The sequence below is a fragment of the Myodes glareolus genome, chromosome 6 (assembly GCF_982192425.1).
Source record: "Myodes glareolus chromosome 6, mMyoGla1.1, whole genome shotgun sequence".
Classification (NCBI taxonomy): Eukaryota; Metazoa; Chordata; class Mammalia; order Rodentia; family Cricetidae; genus Myodes; species Myodes glareolus.
In genome coordinates, this window is record NC_142031.1 from 16,567,727 (window position 1) to 16,586,337 (window position 18,611).

Genomic DNA, 18,611 nt, shown 5'->3' on the forward strand with positions numbered 1-18,611 from the left:
ACAGTGTTTCCTCCATTTTCTTTCAAAAGTTGCAGTTTTAGGTGTGTGTGATTAACCTGGCGTGGTTTCCCAGGCAACAGCTCATGCCCTCTTCACATCACCCCAGCCAAGTAACAAAGGCCCAGTTCACCCCAGCTCACACATGCAGACACCACAGCCCAGCCGGACAAAGGCACAGAGTTGATCCCTCCTTTTAAATGCTTGAGTAGAATATACTTATATGTGTTCTTCTGAGACAGGGTCTCATGTATTCCAGATTCACTTGGAAATTACCATGTAGCTGAGAATGACCTTGAACTCTGGATTCTCCTGCCTTAGAATGAGGGACTGCTGTCCTGCTCACTATGTCCAGCTTGTGTGGTGCTGAGGATCTAACCCAGAGCTTCACGCATGCTAGGCGAGCACTCTGCCAACAAAGCTACATCCCATTTACTTCATACCGTTGGCCCCAGAAACAGCCAGGCAATTTCCATCCATGAATCACATCGCCTGTATTCAAATATTTATCAGTGACAGCTCATCTGGAGAGCTAGTCTGGAGGCCAGGATTTCTGGATTCAAATATAGGCTCAGGTCAGTCAAGTTAGGGAAAATGCAAATTATTTGTTTGAATAAATTCCCTCTCTAAAAACCCCTTAATCATTATATTACATCTTGGGTAATTTTCAACGGCTGTTACGGTTGATAGTTTTGGCCACGTGGGGGCGCCAGGAACACAGATGCAGGAGATTGGGGCACAAGAAAGACACCAGGCTCTAGGGGAGCTCATGGAAGACAAGGAAGAAAGGGCAAGAAAGATCTGGGTTTTGTTGTTTGGTTATTGGCCTTTTTTTTTTTTTTCCACACAGGGTCTCATGTATCCCAAGCTTGCTTTAACCCCACTGAGTAGCCAAAGACAGCTGCCACCTCGCAAGTGCTGGAATTATAGGTGCATACCGGGGCTGCTTTATGTGAGACTGGGGATGGAACTCCTGGTCTTGTGCATGATAGGTGAGCACTCTACCACCTAAATGACGTCCCCAGCCCAGGCAAGGGAAACTTAAGGAAGGCACTGAGGTAACTGTGACCCCTCCAGGGCCCAGGAATTTCTCAGGTTCATTGCTCATCAACAGGCCCTGTAGCAAGCAGTATCTGCAATTGGTCTTCACCTCTGGCCTCTCTTGGGAAACATGGGAGCCATGCACCAGTGGGAGGACACCATACCCTGTGGATTAAGAAGGGGGCCTCTGGTCAGGCTTGGGAGCCAGGTGCCTGAGAGCTAGGTCAACCGTACCATCTCTGGTAAGGCCCATTACCTACCTGAACCTAGGAGGTAGTGATGTTGTTTCAGTTTGGTTTGGTTTGGTTGGTTATTGAGACAAGGTCTCTTGTAGTCCTAGACAGGCCTTGAACTCACTATTTTGCCCAGGATGACCTTGAACTCCTTATTCTCCCACCTCCTCTCCCAAGCGCCGGAATCACAGGATTGTGACACCATGCCCAGTTAAGCCTGAGTGTTTTAGCTGTCAGATGGAAAATGTCTTCCTCCAGGAATTCAAACTAGTAAAAACCACAGGAATGAATACACTCTGCTCCCCATAAACTGGACAGCCATTCCAGCACCATGAGCCTTGCTTCTCCCAGCTAGAGAAGGGAGAATGTCACCGCCTCCGCACCATATCTGAGCTCAGACAAGCTGTACCTGCAGACTCACAGGCTGGACCCAACTGTGCATTCTACAGAACCAGTGTAACTCCATCTTAAGATTAGAAGCCAAGTTTTTACAAGGTCAAAATAGGTTCATTCCTGCTTTTTGTAAAACTTAAGTTTGACCCTGTCTTGACCCATTTTCTGGAATGGGACATGTTCCACACCCTATACCCTGACCTGGAGGGTAAGATATTCTGCCAAATCATTTTGAAATGTTCTACCGAGGTCCTATGTAACTGAACTCTCAGAAATGCGACATGTTCCACATATTATATCCTGACCTGGAGGATAAGCTATTCTGTCAAATCATTTTGAAATGTTCTGCCGAGGTCCTATGTAACTGAACTCTCAGAACCGCCCCTCCCCCAGCCTTGTCGTTGTTGAACCACAGACACCCTATTGCTCCAGTATCTGGTACTATTCTCTCAAACTCACCTTAGGGAGACAGCCCTGCCCGACAGAAAATAGAGCTGGCTTAATCTGACTAAAATTTGGGTGAGCAGTCTTGACTCTGTTTAGTATGATTAACACATGCCCTGAATATTTAGGTATGCTTAGCCAATGGGTCAATGTAGAGAGTGTTTTCAGCCTGTGATTATGAAACACAGGGCAGGCAGGACAGTGGTGCACCCCTTTAATCCCATTACTTGGGAGGGAGGGGCAGGTAGATCTCTGTGAGTTCAAGACCAGCCTGGAATGAAACAAGGTCCAGAGCAGCCAGAACTACATAAAGAAAGCCTGTCTCAAAAAATCAAGAACCAAAACGTGTGTGTGTGTGTTGAAGAGGCCTAACCACATCAGCGCAGCCACGACAGGCCTTTACAATGCCCAGAAAAAGCATCAGATTGTACCCTTTGGGGGGGGGGGCAATCAGAATTGAGACAAACAAGTAGATGCTCCAGAACATTAAGAACAGCTTACCTAACTTGTATATAGGTTGCCAATTTCCTTACAGCAACACCAGTACCAATCTCTGTTTGACAAGACTCGGCCACCCCACTCCTGCCCAATCAGGAGTTCAAACGCACCTGAGTCTGGAGTTCCCCTACCATCTGCACTCCTTCAAAGCCCTGCCATAGCTGAGCTCAGTGCTCTCCCTGATCCAGCTGCTGTGTCGGGATGGACGGGGAGCCCAAACTCAAGCTTGCGATAGGGCTCTTTGCTTCTGCATACAGACTCAGACTCCTGGTAGTCTCTTAGGGGCGCATGACGTGTGCGTGTGTGTGTGTGTGCGTGCGTGTGTGTGCGTGTGCATGTGTGTGCGTGCCTGCGTGTGTGTGTGTGTGTGTGTGTGTGTGTGTGTGTAGAGCTATTATTAGCCAAGAATTCACTGTTACAAAGTCACTGAAACTCAAGGTCAAGGTTAAGAGGAGACCAGTAAAAGGTCAAGGATGAAAACCTAAGGAGACGCCCACCGTCCCATTCATAAAAATGCCTCTTTAAGTCGGCTCCCTAAACATCTTGTTTCACTTCACGTGCCCCAGTCCTATACTTGACTCAGCTGAAACGAGACAAGGGGACTGGAGATGGCTCAGAGGCTCAGAGCGCACAGTGCAAAGGACCTGAGTTCCATTCCCAGCACTCAATCAGGCCTGAAACTCCAGCTCCAGGGATCTAACACCTCTGACCTCCACGGGGACCCGCACTGATGTTCACGTACTCACACACATGCGGGATCCAACACCTCTGACCTCCACGGGGACCCGCACTAATGCGCATGTACACACACACACACACACACACACACACACACTTAAAATAACTAGCTGTGATGGCTAACCTTGGTTGTCAGCTTGATATACCCAAAAAGAGGAGGCCTCAACTGGCACATTACCTCCATCATTTTGGCCGGAGGTCATATCCATGAGGTATTTGGTTAATTGGTAATTGGTGTGGAAGGGCCCAGCTCACTGTGTTGGTGCCATTCTAGAGCAGGTGAGCCTTGGTTGTGCATAAAAACGGTGGTGGTAAGCCAACATACACCATTCCTTCGTGGCTTCTGCTTCAATTCCTGCATTTAGGATCTCGCCTTAAACTCCTGTCCTGATGTCCTTCCATGCTGGATGACAATCTATGAGCTGAAATAAACCCTTTCCTCCCCAAGTTTCTTTTGGTCAGTGTTTTATCACAACAATGGGAAGCAAATGAGGACGTGAAGTTAAAGACATAAAGGAAAAACCTCAAGCTGAGCACGAGTGGGAAAGGCTGTGTCAAGGCTGGCGACAGAGCGTGGATGCTGCTCTGATTGCCAAGTGTGGGATAAGTGTTGCTCTGTGGTCCAGGGACTGGAGTCTTGGGGCAGGGGAAGAGGCTGGCCAGCTAACAATTCTTCATAACTTAAGTCTGAAACACCCAAGTCACACCTCTTACCTACAGAATATATATATATATATATATATATATATATATATATATATATATATATATATATATATATATAGGCAGTGGTGGCACACACCTTTAATCCCAGTACTCTAGAGGCAGAGTCAGGAGGATCTCTGTGAGTTCAAGACCAGCCTGATCTACAAATGATTTCCAGGACAACCAGGGTTGTTACACAGAGAAACCCTGTCTCAAAAAAAAATGTGTGTGTGTTATGGCTATTTTATTTTGATTCTTTTTAATTAGCCTTGAGTCGGTGAGATGGCTCAGCTGGCAAAGGTGTTTGTTGCTTAGCCTCGTGCCTGAGTTTGGCCCCCCGAACCCACATGGGAGAAAATTGTCCTCTGTCCCCTCAAATTTAGTACCATACACAAGCGTTCATGTGCACAAACACATAATATAAATAAATGATTATAAACAAGTGGCTTTTAAAAAAATGAGTTTCTAGGCTGGGCTGTGATGATGCACACTTTTAATCCCAGCACTCAGGAAGCAGAGACAAATAGATCTTTGTGAGTTCGAGGCCAGCCTTATCTACAGAGCAAGTTCCAGGGCAGCCAGGGCTACACAGAGAAACTCTTGACTTAGAAAATTTAAATTTAAAAAAAAAGTGGTGTTAGTGCACGCCTTTAATCCCAGCACTCAGGAGGCAGAGGCAGGCGGATCTCTGTGAGTTCGAGGCCAGCCTGGTCTACAGTGTGAGTTCCAGGACAGGCACTAAAGCTACAGAGAAACCCTCTCTCAAAAAGTCAAAAAAAAAAAAGTTTCTGGTTTGGTGGTGGTTCCACACACCTTTAATCCCAGCATTTAGGAGGCAGAAGCAGGTGAAACCAAGTAGGGCTTCATAGTGAGACCCCATTAGAGAAGGGTTGGGGATTTATTCTTGATTCCTTACTGAGTTTCACACACCCTGTTAAATCCTAAGGAAAGAGAAATAAGAAATTGTCTTCCTTGGGGCTGGAGAGATGACTCAGGGGTTAAGAGCAGTGACTGCTCTTCCAGAGGTCCTGAGTTCAATTCCCAGCAACCACATTATGGCTCACAGCCCTCTCCAATGAGATATGGTGCCCTCTTCTGGAATACAGGCACACATGGAGGCCGAATGTTGTATACATAATAAAAAAAATCTTTTTTTTAAAAAAAAAATATGTTTTCCTCCAGACTGTGATGGTGCATGCCTTTAATCCGAAGACTCGGGAGACAGAGGCAGGGGAATCTCTGAGTTCAAGGCCAGCCTGGTCTACTGAGCAAGTTCTAGGACAACCAGGGCTACAGAGAGAAACCCTGTCTCAAAAAACAAAAAGAGAGGGGGCTGGAGAGATGTTTCAGTGGTTAAAAGCATTGCCTGCTCTTCCAGAGGTCCTGAGTTCAATTCCTGATAATCACATTGTGGCTCACAACCATCTGTAATGAGGTCTGGTGCCCTCTTCTGGCCTGCAGACATACACACAGACAGAATATTGTATACATAATAAATAAATAAATAAATAAATAAATAAATAAATAAATAAATAAATGAGAGAGGAAGGGAGGGAGGGAGGGAGGGAGGGAAGGAAGGAAGGAAGGAAGGAAGGAAGGAAGGAAGGAAGGAAGGAAGGAAGGAAGGAAGGAAGGAATTATCCCCCTTGAGGAGTCAATGTTGTCTTAGTCATTGCTCCCAATGGGACCTAACCTCGGCTACCAGCATCCACTCTGTCTCTCTCCGCCCTCTTCCCTATTTTTCTGTCACCAGAGCACTCGTTACCACACGAGTGGTTGATCCTAAATAATGCGGTTATCACTGGTCATATAAACTCCTCGAGACTACCAGATTATACTTCCCCCTGTCATACCCTCAACTCTTGAATATTGCCTGGTGCACAGCGGTGCTCAGTATGCGTTTGTTAACTGAATGAACTGAAGGGTAACCCACCCGGCAGGCAGGGGCATGATGGACTTGTAGGTGAGGATGCCCGCTCACAGAGGACCACATGGCTGGGAAATGGTGGCTCCAGAAGTAACAATCACCACCAGAGGCAGGGGCTACCCCTCAGAGCCCTAACTGGACCCACAGCCTGTCTCTGGTAGGGAAGGCCACACTTCTTTAGGGAGGAAATGTGGGAAGCAAGGGGGATTCTCTGGGGTCTTGGGGCTGGTTACTAATGAGCACTGGAGTAAAAGGTTAAGCCCAGGCGTTCGTGACTCCAAGCTATCAGTGATGATAAGAAAAATAGATGGAGGCGAGGAAGCAAATGTTTAGCACAGACACTGATCCCAAGTCACAGCCTGACTTCAACAACTGCACAGGAGGGGGCTGTGCATCTTCCAGGGAGAGAATGCACTGGTTTGAGATGGGGAAACGTAGCTGGAGACCTTTCTTCCCAGCCCAGGAGATGACTATCATTTGGCCGCCTTTTTCATGAAAGAACCAAAACCTCAGCTGGATTCTTTGGTTCCCATCCCCGCCAGCATCTCTGCAAATAAGCATCGCTTCCTTCCTGAGCCTCTTGCATCTCCGCCCCATTCTTTCGGTCGCAAGTTTGTTTCTCATCTGCGAAGACGTTGGGCTGGGGAGCATGCAACACATCCTGAATCGTGTCTCCTCTGCTCTGGGAGGGCCAAGTGCAGGCACACAGTGGGCATTTAGGGTTATGTTCACATGCACAGAGTCAGGCCCCACTAAATAGGGGGTTGGGTGAACGGTGACAGCTACATTTGTCAGAGCTTGGGGTACAGGAGTGTGTTTCTCTGTCTACTCCCGTGTGTGTCCCTGGTGGGGTACAAGCAAATGTCCAAAAGTTTGAGCAGCATCAGAGACGGGTGGGAGACAGACGCCTGCCATGTGTGTGTGTGTGTGTGTGTGTGTGGTGGTGGTGGTGGACAGCACTGTGACCATATGAACTTGAAGAGGTCCAGTCTTGAACCTTACTATTTCCTAAAATCTCCTTGTCCCGTCCATTCTAGAAGGAATCCTGGCTGTTCACCTCCACCTCCCTCTCCCCTCCCCAGCTCATGGGCAGAAAGAAAGTAAGGCACCCCCCACACCAAAAAAAAAAAAAAAAAAAAAAAAAACAGAATGGTGGTTGCTATGAGCACCGGGATCCACATGGTACTTGACATCCATGGTTTTAGAAGTTCGGTTGCTATGGTAACAAATACCATGTTTTCCAGACTAAAGACTAATCTCTGGTTCAAATCTGAGGGAGAGAAGGCTTCTCTAGACAGCTCCTGGAGAGCGATGGGTGGGGCCAAGCCTTCCGCTGAGGATTCGATAAACATCAAGGAATTAAATCGAAGCTCGCTGAGCAGCAGAGAATCAAGTTACACCCAAAGCCAGTCCAGGCTGAAGGACAGCCCAGTGCCCTCTGGGCAGCTACTCTGGGTGGGCACCGTGGTCTCCGCAGAGCAAGCATGTGACAGGTACTTCCTGTGGCTCGCTGCCCCATCAGGTGGCACGTGTGTAAAGAACAGAGCTTGTAAGGCAGACGCTAGCGCCAAGCCAGACGCTAATGACAGGCCGGTATTCACCACACGACTGCCATTAGCCACCTGTAGCCCTAGGTAAGGGGGAAGCTGGACAAAAACCTACACTCTGCCCATGAGAATACAGCTAGAACCAAGCATGATTCCTTGAGTTCAGGTCCCCAGCACCCCTGTAAAAGTCAGGGATGGTGACATCATCTGTAACCCTAGCATTGAAGGGGCAGGGACAAATGAAGAGTGGATGCCCAGAGCTCAGCAGTCAGGGAGCTTCAGGCATAGGGAGAGAGAGTCTCTGTCTCAAAAAGGAAGGTAGAGAGAGACCAAGGAAGAGATCTGGCATTAATCCCCAGCCACCACAAGCATGCACACACATACATGCACACACAAGCAAACACACATACACTACATACACACAGACACACACAGAAATGCTCGGAGCCAGGCAGTATATTACATACCAATAATTCTCTCAGAGAATTACTAAAACAGGACTACAGCAAATTTGAGATAGCCTGGGATGAAGGGTCAGACTTGTGTTAAGAGGGGCGGGGCAGAGGGCAGATTAACAAAGCAAGGAGAGAGATGGCCACCACATGGCAACCTGAGAAGGGTGAGAGAACCAACCTACAAAGCTGCCCTCTGACATCGTAGGCACAGTGTGGTGGATGTGCCCACCCCTCACGCCTGCGTATGCACACAATACATACACACAATAACAACATAATCAAAGAAATGGTTTACTGGCAAATGTGAAGGACAAGCAATGGCAACTTTTCCCAGCCTGGACAAGTGTCTGCAGCTACCAAGCACTCAGGAGGCAGAGGCAGGTGGCTCTCTGGGAATTCAGGGCTAGCCTGGTCTACATAGTGCGTTCCAGGCCAGCCAGGGCTACATACTGAGACTGAGACTCCGTCTTAAAAAAATAAAACTAAATAAAAAAAAATCATCTGCGGTCGAGGAACTCACCCTGGATTCTCCTCATCAATTCAAAGTAATCACAAGAGTCCTTAAAAGAACCTGGAAAACCAGAAAGATGGTTCGGCAGGTACAGGTGTTTGCTGCCAAGCCTGCCGACCAAAGTTTCACCCCAGGACTCACGTGGTGGATGGAGAGAACCAACTCCTACAAGCTGTCCTCTGACCTCCACGCATGTACCATAATGTGTGCAATACACACACGTGCAAGCACATATGTAATAATATTTATTGAAAATAAACAAAAGAGTCTAGAGTAGACATGAGGTTCCCAGGAGCCTGAGCAGCCTCTAGAAGCTCAGAAAAGAGAGGCGGGCTTGACTCAATTTTGCATGCATTTGAATATGCATCACTTAGATGTGTGCATGTGTTTTTGCATGCATATGTATGTGCATGACTCTGTGTGTGTGTGTGTGTGTGTGTGTGTGTGTACATATAGTGCTAGGAAACACTTTAGCTAAACAAAAGCTAAACCAGCCCGACACCAGAATGTAAGGCAATACGTGGTGTTGGCTTAGACATCGTTGGTGTCTGCCCTGGAGACAACAGGACACCCACACAGCCTGCGTGTGGGGGGGGGGGGTGGAGAGTTGTAGCCCATCTGGAGATCAGAGAGGCTGGTGAGGGTGCTGGCTAAGGCAGGTGGTCTACAAGCTGCTCTGGGAAGGTGACATTTGGATAACAATGTGAAGGAGGGATGAGGGAGAACTCAGGGTATCTGAAAACTGTCCCAGGGTGAGGGGACAGGCATTTGGAGGCCCTAGAATGAGAAACATCAGGCATTAGGAGTTAGCAGTAGCCATTTCAAAGCAATCTGTGGGAAAGGCCACGCAGGTCCGAGTTGCCAAGCCTATGAGCTTTGGTAATTATGGGACAGGAGTAGATCTACCTTCTCAAATGTCCCTTGGTTGAGGTCAGCCTAGGAGCAATGAGAAGAACAGAGGGAGGATTTCTAGGTTGACCCAGACAATCAGGAACAGTAGCTTGGGCCAGTGAGGGATGAGAAAAGAGATGTCCAGAAGCAGAGTTAACAGAGATTGGCTCAGATGGCTAAGACGGGAGGGAAATAGAGGACTCTGGGTTGAGGATAAAGTTCTTGGCCAAAGCAACAGTGCGCCATCCCTACGGCTTAATTTTGAGTTTATTTGTCCTCCAAGTGGAAGATGGAAATTGAAAGAGGTTCAGGTTGCCGCAACAAATTCAGAGATAGCTTATACAGTAATGTATACGATACTCCTCCCTTCTCCCCTTACCTTCTTAAGAATCCAGTAAAGAAACTTGGTACAAAGCGACCCATGGAGAGACAAGGATACCAGGAAAAAATGGTAATGAATGTCTGCAGGAAAGAGCGGCCAACTGTGTCCACGGATGAAGGCTGCAAATCGACCACTGTCTGGTTGGCCCTGACCTTGAGAATCACTCAAGTGGAAGTCAAGGCCAGATATTAGTGGATCCAAGAGAACAGAGAAGAATTTTTTTTTCTACAAAGAAAAATGAGAAATAAGACTTTGTACTAAAGTGGGGTGCGGGGACAAAAGAGGGCTTGGTCTATTGTGTTTCATATGATGGGAGAAATGAGAGCAGGCTTACATGCTGGTGGCCGAATGACCCAGAGAGAGCAGAGGGAGGCACAGATAACCAGAGGGAAGTGTAGGGACACTCCAGAGCAGTGGGTGAGCCGGGGAGGGCTGTAGGACACAGCAAGACTGTTTGGAGCAAGGTTTGAGCCAGAGGGAAGAAGGGAGTTTGAGCCAAGCGCAGATGCTGGTGGGCGCAACTGTGTGTCTGGGCAAGCGTGCTTCCTTCCGACTGCCCCACTTTTCTCTGGGAAGTAGGAAACGGGGCAACAGAGAAAGCAGATGGGAGGAAAGTGTGGGGGCTTGAAGGGAGAGGAGGCACCTGCCAGCCGCTGGGAGCCAGGCAGCCTGCATGGACTGAACCGGCAGCGGAACTGCAGTCGCACTAGGGTCGCCTGCCACGAGCCTGCGGGGAATTTAGTGCGCCATGGTTTCTCCTTCTCATCTGGCGTGCAGGAAGCGGACAGCTGCATCGATGGGGATTCAGGAGGGGCAGAGTGTTTGAGGGGCTGGTGGAAAAGAGAAGAACCCCCCCCCCAGCTGTCCCCTGGCTAATGCCTGGAATGTCTGCACATGTCGGATTCCTTGGCAAAGGGCATGAGGCTCAGCGCGGCAATGAAAATGAAAACGGGGCAGGGGGAAAACTATGAAACGGGCAGAATCATCTTGCTTTACCTGATTGGACCCAATGCACACAGGAATCCTTATTAGTGGAGGAGACACCAGGATCCCTGTAGCTCGGGCTGAAGAGTTGGCTCGTAAACAAAGGGTTTGTCTTGCAAGCATGAAGACCCGAATTTGAAGACCCAGTGTGGAGACCTGCTGGACATCCAGCTTAATCTAATTGGTGAGTTCCAGGCCTAGTGAAAGACCTCGTCTCAAAATAAACAGGGTAAGTTGGGCGTGGTAGCACAGGCCTTTACTCCCAGCACTGGGAAGGCTGAGGCAGGTGGATCTCTAAGTTGGAGGCCAGCCAAGTCTACATGGTGAGTTCCAGGAAAGCCAGGGCTACAAGGTGAAACCCTGTCTCAAAAACAAACAGCAAAAACCACAAGGGCACAACAACTATAGAAAGACACCCAAAGCCATCTGGCCTCTGGCCTCGGTATACGTGTGCTTGTAACCTCAAATACAGGCGGCAAGATCAATATGATGGTCCTAGAAGCTGGAAAGGGCAGGGAAATAGATGCTTCCAGAAGGAATCGAGTCCACTGGCAGCTTCATGGTAGCACAGTAGGACCTTTTCTGGACTTCTGGTTTCCACAACTGCAAGAAAAAGTGGCTTAAGCCACCGAGTTTATGGCCATTTGGGACAACAATGGGACACGAGTACAGAGGTGTGCAAGGGACAGCAGGTCAGCTGAGAAGGTGATAAACAGAAACACCGGAAGTCAGCAGGACAGTGTGGGACAGCGAGCTGGCTCGGAGGATAAAGGCGCTCGGCATACAGACCTGATAACCCGAATTCAAAACCTGGGTCTCACAGAGGAAGGAGAGAGCTGTCCTTTGACTCACACTAGTAACTTTGAAACGAGAAAGGAAAGGACGGTGAACCTGAGGCCCTGCTGGAGATGAGGCAGAAGGGACGGTCTTATGCCACAAGGTGATTGAAGGTGGTATTTTGAAGTGGTTACCACTCAATGCCAAAGAAGGGACACTGGGAAGGAGTGTGGCTGTGAGGAAGAAGGCAGGATCCTCACAGGAATGGGAGACTAGGATGCTCCAAGACCTCTTTTGGGGGGCTGAAACGGTGGGCTCTGATGATGACGCAGGACTGGGGTTCACAGAGGTGATAGATGAACCACTGCAGAAGGCACAGTGGGTGATTAAGCCAGTGAAGGGAGGGGCAGGTCCAGAGGTGGAGAAGGGATTTTGAGCAACCGTGGGAACAGTACTATCTCCTGCAGAGCTAATGACTGGAGAATGGGGACAGAAGCCACTCAACAGAGACACCGCTGCAGAAAGCACTGAATGTCCTTCCTGCCCAGCCTCCAAACACCTCACATGACCAGAACCCTGGACTTGGGGCAGATTTCTCCCACTCCAGAGTCGAGCTGGCCCTGGGAAGTCAGCAGAATGTACCAGAATTCTTATGCGGCAGTGGGATGTGAGTGTGTGCATGTGTGTGCATGTGAGTGTGTGCATGTGAGTGTGTCGATAAATGAGAACTTGAGTGCGTGTGCATAGAGAGGCCAGGACAACCTCAGGTGTCGTTCACCTTCTTTTGTTTGTTTGGTTTTGGTTTTGGTTTTGGTTTTGGTTTTTTGAGACAGGGTTTCTCTGCGTAGTCCTGGCTGGTCTGGAACTCAGAGATCCGCTTGCCTCTGCCTCCTGAGTGCTGGGATTAAAGACATGCACCACCACTTCCCCGCCTCTTTCTTTTGTTGCTATCTGTTATTATTGTTTCGAATCAGGGTCTCTCACCACTCCTGAGCCAAACTAGTAATCAAGGCTTTACCTGTCTCTGCTCAAACGATACAGCCTCGGTTTCCCTGGGACTCACTATGTAGATCAGTCTGGTCTTGAACCTATAGAGACCAACCTGCCTCTGCCTTTCAAGCGCTGGAATCAAAGGAATGCACAATCAAACCTGGGCATTTATTAATTGTGTGTGTGTGTGTGTGTGTGTGTGTGTGTGTGTGTGTGTTAGGGAGAGAAGATGAGAATGTACCAGTGTACAGATTGGGATCAGGGAGCTACAATCTTGACAGCCCCCATTCCAGACACCTGAGAGAAAACCTAATGGGCTTTGCAGCATCACTCTGGCTTTTCAGCTAATTTGACCTCCATGTCATGAGGATATTCAAATGTCCTCTGACAAGAAATGGGGTGGGGGTGTCTTGTTTTGTTGTTTGAGACAAGGTCTCTGTTTTGGTTTTTTTCTTTTTTAAGACAGGGTTTCTCTGTGTAGCCTTGGCTGTGCTAGAACTAACTCAGTAGACCACATTGGACTTGAACTCACAGAGATCCGCCTGCCTCTGCCTCCCAAGTGCTGGGATTAAAGGCCTGTGCCACCTGTCCTTGATCTGCCTCTGTGGTTGAGGATGAATGACCTTGAACTACTGACCTCCTTGTCTTCAAAATCCCAAAAGGTCAAATCACAGGTGTGTATCCTTGCAACCAGGGAATCAAACCCAGGGTCTTGTGTATGCTAGGGCGAGCACTCAACCAACTGAGCTACACCCCAGCACCCTCCCCCTTTTACATAGCCTCTCCCTTGGCAACACCTCTCAGCTTCAAAGGAAATTGCTTCTTCAGATGGGGTGGGAGTCTGCCACCCTGTGATTAACTGAGGAGCGACCCCTCAATACTCTTCCCACCGAATATCAGAATCATCGTTTGCACAATCTGTTTCGTGCCTATATTCCTCCAGCACATATCCCTTCCCCAAACAAGACTATAAGAGCCTTCAGAGGCAGGACTTCCAGCGTCTTGCTCCCCTCCACACCACCATGCTTCCCATATAACATCTGGCACACAGCACATACTCCGAAACCATTTGATGACTGAATGTAAGAACAGTGGCCAGATGTGCTTAGATGATGGGCTCCCGTTGGGGGTGGGGGATTTGCGCCCGTATCAGTTTTGGTGCAAGAGGGTGGGAACTCCAAATCTGCCTCTCACCCTGTCTGAGGTCGCATCTGCTTTGACTCAGGGCCTCCCGGCTGCAGGTGTCTGCATTCCTGAGATGAGCCTGTATCCAAATCCCAGCCTTTATTGACACAGCTCTGTTCTCTGCTATGCAAACATGATTTTGTTTGAACTGGACTGTAATTTGATGGATGGACCAAGGTCTTATCTCAGGGGTACAGGTGCGATGCGGGTAGCATTTCATCCATCAGCTCTGTCCCTCATTTACATTCATTCCACTGGGCAGCTGAGCATCATCTCATGAATCCAAAGGTTCCTTCACATCCTAGGCCCTTCAGTTAGGAGTTCTGTCACACTCCCCCTTTCCTTAACCACCCCGAGACAGGGTCTCCTGTAGCTAAGCTGACCTCAAACTGCCTATGTCACCAGAGGTGACCTTGAATTTCCGATCCTCTTGCTCCTACCTCCTGAGTGCTAGCCTTACAGATGTGAACACCTTCATACTGAGTTTATGTGGTGTTGGGGATCAAACCCTGGGCTTCATGCATAAAGAAGAGCTCTACCAACAGAGACACATCTCTAGCCCTCTCCTTATTTTTATTTTATTGATTTGCGTGTGTGTGTGTGTGTGTGTGTGTGTGTGTGTGCTGTGTACATTTCCATATGGGTAAGTAAACATATAAGTGCACACACACACACACACACACACACACACACACACATATATATATATATACACCTGCATATGGAAGGAAATGATCAATATTGTTGTCAACTGCTTTTCACCATTTTGGGTGAGCAGGGTGGGGATTCAAGACAAGGTCTCACTATGTAGCTCTGGCTGTCCTGGAACTCACTTAGGTAGGCTGGCCTCAGACTCACAGAGATCCACTTGGCTCTGTCTCCCAAGCGCTGGGATTAAAGGGGTACACCACCATGCCCAGCTTCATCTTAATTTTTGAGACAGGGTCTCTCACTGGCCTAGAGTTAATTGGTTGGCTAAACTTCTGGCCAATGGATTCCAGGGATCCACCTGTCTCTATTCCCCCAGCTCTGGGTTTACAGACATTTGCCACATGCCTGGCTTTTACACAAGTTTTGGGATCCAAACTCAAGACCTCAAGTCTACACAGCAGGGACCTTAGGCCACCTCCATCTCCCCATTGCCATTCTCCTTATTTTCTTAGTCATAAATATACATGCATAACTTTGTCAAAGGTTAGAAGCATGTCCCACTGGGGTTCACCTTGCCACTTGCTACCTCTGTAAACCACAGGAAAGTCACTGAACCTCTCTGAATCTTAACTCTCTTGTCTATATGTGGAGGTTTGAATGAGAATGGCCCCTATAGGTGCACATATTGGAATGCTTGATCCACAGTTGGTGGAGCAGCTTGAGAAGGATTAAGGGGTGTGGCCATGTGGGGGGAGGTGTGTCATTGGGGTGGGCTTTGAGGTTTCAAAAGCCCATGACAACATGACATTCCAAGTTATTGTGCACTGGTGTAGGAGGTCCTTTTGTTTATGTATTGCTTTCATTGGTTAATCAATAAAGAAACTGCTTGGCCTGATAGGGCAGAACTTAGGTAGGCGGAGAAGACAGAACTGAATGCTGGGAAGAAGGGCAGACAGAGAGTTGCCATGGAACTGCCAGGTCAGACATGCTGAATATTTCCTGGTAAGCCACAACCTTGTGGTGATATATAGATTATTAGAAATGGGCTAAATCAAGATGTGAGAGTTAGCCAATAAGAGGCTAGAGATAATTGGCCAGGCAGTGATTTAATGAATACAATTTCTGTGTGGTTATTTTGGGTGTAAGCTAGCCAGCCAGGCAGCCAGACCAAAGGGACCCCTCCTTGTTCAACAGTTAGGCGTTCTTGCTACAGTGCGCTCTCTCCCTATCTCTCTCTCTCTCTCTCTCTCTTTCTCTCTCTCTCTCTCTCTCTCTCCTACTTGTGGATAAGGATGTAGGTTCTCACTCCAGTACCACGCCTGCCTGCCTGCCTGCTGTTATCACCCCCACCACGATGGTTTTAGACTTAACCTCAGAAACTGTAAGCCACAATAAATTCTTTCTTCTATAAATCGCCTTGGTCATGGAGTACTGTCTTGGCAATAGAACAGTAACTAAGACAGTACACATGGAGACAGTAATACTTTGTGCCTTGCACCAGGAATCATGAGCACTGGCTGAGACAAAATGAAGGCGTTTGGCACAATCTGACACATGGTTTTAGAGAAGTGTGGGTTTACAGCCAAGTATAGCTCATACCTGTAGTCCTAGCACATAGGAGTCTGGAGCAAGAAGATGACCATGGGTTCAGTACAAGCTACATAATGAGTTCCAGGCCTGGCTAGTATATACACTAAGCACCGACTCAAAACAAGCAAACAAACAAGAGGGCTTATTGTTAGAAATAATTATTGCTTCAAAGAAAGTCAATTACGTTTTGAAACAGGTCTGTGATAGAATTTAGGATACCCACCAGCATAGGCTATCTGTGCAAAGACAGATGCTTTATAAGAATGTTTCTGGTCTGGGGAGATGGCTCAGTGGGCAAGGTACTTACTGGGCAAGCTTGCAGACCTGAGTTTGAATCTCAGCAGGGCCACATCCCATGCCTCTTGAGGCACAGCGGTGCATGCCTGTAATCATGGTGCTGAATGCCCTTAGGTGGGTCAGGCCATCCTCGGACATTTACGAACCAACTGAGTCTAGTCAATAGGGAACTCCAGGTCAGTGAGAGACCCATTTTCAACCTCTAACCTCCAGATGAGCATACACAAATCTACACACAATGTATGTGCACACACAAGAATATAACAGAGAGAGACAGGGAGACAGAGACAGAGAGAGGAATATGAACCCATGTCAGGTATAGTGGAATATACCTGTAATCCCAACCCTGGAAGGTGAGGCAGCAGGATGGTGAATTCAAGGTCAGCCTGGATTATATAGGGAGACCCCATCTCAAAACAAATAAAGCAGCAGAAAGAATATTCATGCACGGATGTCTATGAACCCAGCAACAAAGGCTTTATCTCTCCCCCTACAGCTTCTATATAGCCCCTCTGTAAACTACGGTTCATTCCGATTCTGAGGCTCTAATCACTTACAGCCACCTGGATAGTAAGAAAACCATGCTTTAAGAGCACTGAACACATGCCAAAATCTCTAAATAAAAGTTGCCAGCCTTCGGCAGAAGCATTGTACCAACCGCTATCTGCCTTTCTCAGACAGGAAAGACAAGCCACCCAAGGTCACTCAGTGAGTCACTGTCGGAAGTGAGGCTCCTCTCCAATAAAAGCCTATGTACTGTCCTTTAATGTACTGACCTGCCATCAGCCAGGAGTTTGCTCTTGGTTGCTTTTCTGGCAGTGGAGAAGATGGGACCCGAGTCACAACAGGAAGATGGCTCGTATGCAGCTCTCAGAAACCTTTTGAGAACCCACTATGTTTCAGAAATGGCCCATAGTGCTTTTGAGGACCTACTATGTGCCAGAAACTGTCCATGGTGCTTTTGGGGACCTACTATGTGTCAGAAGCTGTCCATAGTACCTTTGAGGACTTACTATGTGGCAGAAACTGCCCATGATACTTTTGAAGACCTACTATGTGTTAGATACTCTCCATGGTACTTTTGAGAACCTACTGTGTGTCCGAAACTGTTCATTGGTACTTTTACAAATTTACTATGTGTCAGAAACTGTTCATAGTACCTTTGAGAGCCTACTATGTGTCAGAAACTGCCTGTGGTACTTTTGAGGACCTACTATGTGTTACATACTCTCCACAGCACTTTTGAAAAGCTACAATGTGCCAGGTGCTATTCAGAGCCTTTTCAAGACATTATGTGTGCCATGCTGTCCAGGGCACTCTTGAGAAACTAGCCCGAGCGAAGCATGGTGGTGCATGCCTACAATCCAGTGCTCCAGAAACCGAGACAGGAGTGTCTGTACATTCCAGGCCAGCCTTGGCAACACGCTGAGTTCCAGGCTATAGTCTAAGCTATAGAATGAGACTGGAGGAAGGGGAGTTCGCAATGTGCCAGTCACTGTCTAGGGCACTGTGGAGTGACCCGCACCTCAGACAGGAGTCCCTGCCCTCAGAGTGAATAAGGGCTTATTTATGAATGGGAGGGATGTAACTGAATAAGTGATTAGTTGCATAAGTGATTAGTTCATTGCAATTCTGATCAACACTTTGAAGACAACTTTGAGGAACAAGACCAAGGAGAGTCAAGAGAATTCAGGGAACTGTTGCCCAGAAACATTGGCTTGAAAAAAATACATAGACTGCAAGAGCGGGTGCAAAGGACCAGGGGCAAGAAGAGCAAAGAGGTGTTTGTGAGGGTGGTTATAGGGGAGGGTGAGGATCATACAGAGCTTTGCAGGTGAAGGGTTAGGGGTGGTAATTAAATGTTCCACTGAGAGACAGAGATCTCAAAGCTTAAGACAGTAATAGCACCTATGGCCTCACAGTGTGAGGCCAATCAGGAGCAGGTTCACTGCATGATTCTGACTTAGGTTTTCAGGAGGCTGAGGGCTGGATGCTGGCAGAGGCTGCAGTCATTGATAACTAGACTGAGAATAGGGGGCCCGCTTCCAAGCCAGCTCACTCACGGAGGTGGGGAAAGGCGCCGGCTATCAGTGGGATGCCTCCGACCATGGCCTCGAGCCTCTCACAAGGCTGCTGTGGTGTCCTCCTGATATGACAGCCGATTCCGCCATAGAGAGTGACCCAAGAGAAAACAGGCAGAAATCTTCAACGGCCTTCAGCCTGGCCCCAGCACTCAGTGCCGCTGTAAGTCACTTTTACTGCATCTCACCAGTGACTTGGCCACCCCAGTCCACAAGACATGGACACCCAGAGGTGAGCCACCCCAGTCCACAAGGGGAGGGCCTCCACGCAGACATGGACACCCAGAGGTGAGC